The sequence below is a fragment of the Bison bison genome, unplaced genomic scaffold (genome assembly GCF_000754665.1).
Source record: "Bison bison bison isolate TAMUID 2011002044 unplaced genomic scaffold, Bison_UMD1.0 scf7180017864180, whole genome shotgun sequence".
In the NCBI taxonomy this organism is placed as follows: domain Eukaryota; kingdom Metazoa; phylum Chordata; class Mammalia; order Artiodactyla; family Bovidae; genus Bison; species Bison bison.
The window spans coordinates 6,854,567-6,860,754 of record NW_011494752.1 but is presented as its reverse complement, the minus strand read 5'-3'; positions in this window follow the sequence as shown (position 1 = coordinate 6,860,754).

Here is a 6,188-nt window from a genome sequence, read left to right as displayed (position 1 = left end):
CTATTTGGAACCAGTCCAGTTCCATGTCCAGTTCTAACTGTTGCTTCCTGACCTGCATATAGGTTTCTCAAGAGGCAGGTCAGGTGGTCTGGTAGTCCCATCTCTTTCAGAATTTTCCACAGTTTATTGTGATCCACACAGTCAAAGGCTTTGGCATAGTCAATAAAGCAGAAATAGATGTTTTTCTGGAACTCTCTTGCTTTTTCGACGGTCCAGCAGATGTTGGCAATTTGATCTCTGGTTCCTCTGCCTTTTCTAAAACGAGCTCGAACATCTGGAAGTTCACGGTTCACATATTGCTGAAGCCTGTCTTGCAGAATTAAAGTGGCCGAAATCCAAAACACTGACAGCATCAGTGAGGATGCGGAAGAAGAATGTTCACTGTTGGTAGGAATGAAAAATGGTATAACTAAATATACAAGACAATTTGGTGGTTTCTTCCAAATCTACACATACTCTTACCATATGATCCAGCAATTGTGCTTCTTGGCATTTACCCAAATGATCGAAAACTTATGTATACACAAAAGCCTGAACATGAATGTTTATAGAAGTTTTATTCATAGTTATCAAAAGTTGAAAGGAATCGAGATGTCCTTTAGGAGCTAAACAAACTGTGGTACATCTGAATAATGTACTACAGTTTATTATTCAGCACTAAAAAGAAATGAACTATCACGCCATGAAAAAATGTGCAGGGACCTTAAATTGTATTATTAAATGAAAAAAGTCACTCTGAAAAAAGCTCATACTGATTTCAGCTACGTAACATTCTGGAAAAGGCGAAACTATTGAATCAGTTAAAAAATATGTATATATATCCGTTGTTCCCAAAAAGAGAAAGGGAAATGGAACACAGGACATTTTTTTTTTGGCAGTTGAATTATTTTGTAGGATACTTTTTTGCATTATTAAAACATCAAAGAAAGGTATAATCCAAGCTTTACAAAACTCTTCCAGAGCATAGAGTGAAAATCAGAACAAAACACTCCCTATCTTTTTGGATGAGGGCAGCATAATCTTGATATTAAGACCAAACTAGGATAGGATAAGGACTTCCCTGGTGGCTCAGACGGTAAAGCGTCTGTCTACAATGTGGGAGACCCGGGTTCATCGGGAAGATCCCCTAAAGAAGGATAGGGTACAGAAAAGATAATTACAGAACAATTTCTGTAAATATGTATATATAAATCCTAAACAATATAATAGTGATCAAATAGTAATAATGCATCATGACAAATTTGAATTTATTCCAGGAATGCAAAGTTGGCTTCACATTTGAAAACATAAAAAGCATAAAAGAATAAAATCATATTTCAATAGATGTGGAAAAAGCATTCAATAAAAATTTAATATTTATTTGTGATAAAAAATTTTACCAAACTAGGAATAAAGGAGAATTTTCTTAATACAATAATATCAAACAGAATAATCTACAGCAGGTTTCACACTTAATGGTCAAGTATTGAAAACAATCTCCTTGAAACTAGAGCAAATTGAGGCTATCTACCATCATCATTTCTATTTAATGTTGTATTTAATATTGTCCTAGCCAGGACACTAAGGCAAGAAAAAATAAAAGATATAAGGTTGCATAGAACAAAGATGTAACAAAACCTGTAACTATTTACTGATGGCATTATTACGCATGATTTAGATTAGGAAACTAAAAAATAATCTACAGATATGGTATTAAGAATAAATTTAGCAAGGTTACTGGAAACAAAGTCAATATACAAAAATCAATTGTATTTTTATAAGCTGACAATAAGCAATTAAAAATGAAAAAATCAACAATACATTTTAAAATAAAAAATAGAAATAAATCTGACAAAGTATAGTCATTCTTCTACACATTAAACTGCAGAATATTACTGAGAGGAAAAGAAGACTTAAAAAGTTGACATACACTGTATTGATAGATCAGTAGTAACAGTATTGTAAAGTGATCAGTTTTCCCCCAATTGATCTATAGGTTCAATTCAACTGCAATAAAACTTCATACACTGTTGGTAGGAATGTAAAATGGTGCAGTCTCTTTGGAAAATAGTTTGGTAGTTCCTCCAAAGGATAACAATAGTGTTACCATGTGACCCACCAATTCTAATACTAGGTATATACGCAAGGGAAATGAAACCACGTCCACACAAAAATTTGCACATGAATGTTCACAATGGCACTATTCATGATAGCCCAAATATTGAAATAGCCCAATAACCATTAGCTCATAAGTGGATAAATAAAATGTATTTTCGTCCATACAAAGAAATAGCATTCATCCGTAAAACAGAATGAAGTACCGATACATGCTACGACATGGATGAACTTTGCAAACATTATGCTAAATGGAGGAAGCAAGTCACAAAAGACAACTTATTTCACATTTATGTGAACTATCAGAATAGGCAAGTCTATATATAAAGACAGAAAATGGAATTAATGATTTTCTAAGGTTGGGAGTGGGGAGTTGGGGGAAGAATGACTGCTAATGGGCATAGGGTTTTACTTAGAGGGCGATGAAATGTTCTAAGATTGACTGTGGTGAGTGTTACACAACTCTCTGAATATACTAAGGTCCATTGAATTATCCACTTATTTGTGGGTGATTTGTAAGGTATGTGACTCAGTTAAAAAATTCCTGAACTTTTCTGTTTTTGGTGGAAATTGACATGACTCTAAAAATTATATGGAAATGCAAAAGGCCAAAAATAATAGTGTTAATCACTCAGTTGTGTCCAACTCTTTGCGACCCTCATGGACTGTAACCCACCAGGCTCCTCTGTCCATGGAATTCTCCAGGCAAGAATACTGGAGTCAGTTGCAATTTCCTTCTCCAGGGAATCTTTCTGACCCAGAGATCAAACTAAGGTCTCTGGCATTCCAGGTGGATTCCAGAGCCACCAGGAAATCTAGGAATAACAAAGCCAATCTTAAAGATAATAAAGAAGTACAGAAGTTGAAAGACTTAAACTAATATTAGTAAGACATATTAAAGGTACAATCATTAAAGCAGTTAGTATTGGCAAACTTGTAGACAAATAGACCAATGGAACACAACAAAGAGTTTAGAAACAGATCCACACCTATATAGTCCAATGGTATAATGTGGTAACCAATAAATTTAATTAGGAAATTTTTACCCCTGTGGGAAAAAATTAACTTTGACTCCTACCTCACTAATATATAAATTAATCCTAGAAAGATCATTAATCCAAATGTAAAAGACAATGGAAATATGCCTTCAAAATTCTAAAAGAAAGTCATTTGTCACCTAGCATTCTATACCCTGCAAAATTATCAGTCAAGTATGAGGATAAATTAAACATATTTTCAATATTCAAACTTTCAGAAATTGTATCCATTTTGCCCACCTTTTCAAGAACTTATTGAAAGATATGCTCCAAGAAACAAGAGAATAAAACAAGAAAGAGGAAGTCAAGGGCTTTGGGAAATGAGGGAATTAGATGTAGGAAAGAAGCAAAGTGTTCTGACAAAATGTGGTCCCTGGAGAGGGAATGGCAAATCACTCCAGCATGCTTGCCTTGAGAACCCCATGAACAGGATGAAAAAGCAAAAAGATATAAAAACACTGAAAGATGAACCCTCCAGGTCAGTAGGTGGCCAATACACAACTGAGGAAGAGTGGAGAAATAGCCAGAAGGATTGAAGAGGCTGAGCCAAAGCAGAAACAATGCCCAGCTGTGGATGTATCTGGTGGTGAAAGTAAAGTGTGATACTGTAAAGAGCAATATTGCATAGGAACCTGGAATGTTAGGTCCCTGAATCAAAGTAAATTGAAAGTACTCAAACAGGAGATGGCAAGAGTAAGCATCAACATTTTAGGAGTCAGTGAACTAAAATGGACAGGAAGGGGCAAATTTAATTCAGATGACCATTATATCCACTACTGTGGGCAAAAATCCCTTAGAAGAAATGCAGTAGCCCTCATAGTCAACAACAAAGTCTGAAATGCAGTACTTGGGTGCAGTCTCAAAAATTACAAAATGATCTCTGTTTGTTTTCAAGGCAAACCATTCAGTATCACAGTCATCCAAGTCCATGCCCCAACCACTAAGGCCAAAGAAGCTGAACAGCTCTATGAAGACCTACAAGACCTTCTAGAACTAACACCCCAAAACGATGTCCTTTTCATCACAGGCGACTGGAATGCAAAAGTAAGAAGTCAAGAGATACCTGGAGTCACAGGCAAGTTTGGCCTTGGAGTACAAAATGAAGCAGAACAACGGCTAACAGAGTTTTGCCAAGAGAACGCGCTGGTCGTAGCAAACACCCTCTTCCAACAGCACAAGAGATGCCTCTACACATGGACATCACCAGGTGATCAGTACCAGAATCAGATTGATTGTATTCTTTGCAGCCTAAGATGGAGAAGCTCTATATAGCAAAAAAAAAAAAAGACCGGCAGCTGACTGTGGCTCAGATTATGAACTCCTTATTGCAAAATTCAGACTTAAATTGAAGTACTTAGGAAAAACAACTAGGCCATTCAGGTATGACCTAAATCAAATCCCTTATGATTATACAGTAGAAGTGCAAATAGATTCAAGGGACTAGATTTGATAGACAAGAGTGCCTGAAGAACTATGGATGGAACTTCTTAACATTGTACAGGAGGCAGTGATCAAAAGCATCCCCAAGAAAAAGAAATCCAAAAAGTAAAATGGTTGTTTGAGGAGGACTTACAAAGAGCTGAGAAAAGAAGAGAAGCAAAAGACAAAGGAGAAAAAGAAATAATATCCATCTGAACACAGAGTTCCAGAGAATAGCAAAGAGAGATAAGAAAAACTTCTTAAGTGAACAAAGCAAAGAAATAGAGGAAAACAATAGAATGGGAAAGAGTAGAGATTTCTTCCAGAAAATTTGAGATATCAAGGGAATATTTCATTCAATAGGGCACAATAAAGGACAGAAATGGTAAGGATCTAATAGAAGCAGAAGTGATTAAGAAGTGGCAAGAATACACTGAAGAAATATATAAGAAAGGTCTTAATGACTGGATAACCACTGGTCACTCACGCAGAGCCAGACATTCTGGAGTGTTAAGTCAAGTAGGTCTTAGGAAGCATCACTACAAACAAAGCTAGTGGAAGTGATGGAATTCCAGCTGAGCTATTTCAAATCTTGAAAGATGATGCTGTTAAAGTGCTGCACTCAATATGCCAGCAATTTTGGAAAACTCATCAGTGGCCACAGGACTGGAACAGGTCAGTTTTCACTCCAATCACAAAGAAGAGCAATGCTAAAGAATGTTCAAACTACCACACAATTGCACTTATTTCACATGCCAGCAAAGTAATACTCAAAATGCTTCAAGCAAGGCTTCAACAGTATGTGAACCGAGAACTTCTAGATGTACAAACTGGATTTAGAAAAGGCAGAGGAATCAGCGATCAAATTGCCAACATCCATTGGATCATAGAAAAAGCAAGAGAATTCCAGAAAAACACCTACTTCTGCTTCATTGACTATGCTAAAGCCTTTTACTGTATAGATCCCAACAAACTGTGGAAAATTCTGAAAGAGATGGGAATACCAGACCACCTTACCTGCCTCCTGAGAAATCTGTATGCAAGTCAAGAAGCAACAGTTAGAACCAGACATGGAACAATGGACTGATTCAAAATTGGGAAAGGGGTTCATCAAGGCTATATATCATCATCCTGCTTATTTAACTTATATGCAGAATACATCATGTGAAATGCCAGGATGAATGAAGCACAAGCTGGAATCTAGCTTGCCAGAAGAAATATCAATAACCTCAGATATACAGATGACACCACCCTTATGGCAGAAAGCGAAGAGGAAATAAAGAGCCTCTTGATGAAGGTGAAAGAGGAGGGTGAAAAAGCTGGCTTAAAACTCAACATTCAAAAAACTAAGATCATGGCATCTGGTCCCATCACTTTATCGCAAATAGATGGGGAAACAATGGAAACAGCGACAGACTTTCTTTTCTTGGGCTCCAAAGTCACTGTGGATGGTGAAATTAAAAGACACTTGCTCCTTGGAAGAAAAGCTATGACAAACCTAGACAGTGTATTAAAAGCAGAGACACCACTTTGCCAACAAAGGACCATATAATCAAAGCTATGGTTTTTCCAATAGTCATGTGTGGATGTGAGAGTTGGACAATAAAAAAGGCCACGCACTGAAAAACTGATGCCTTC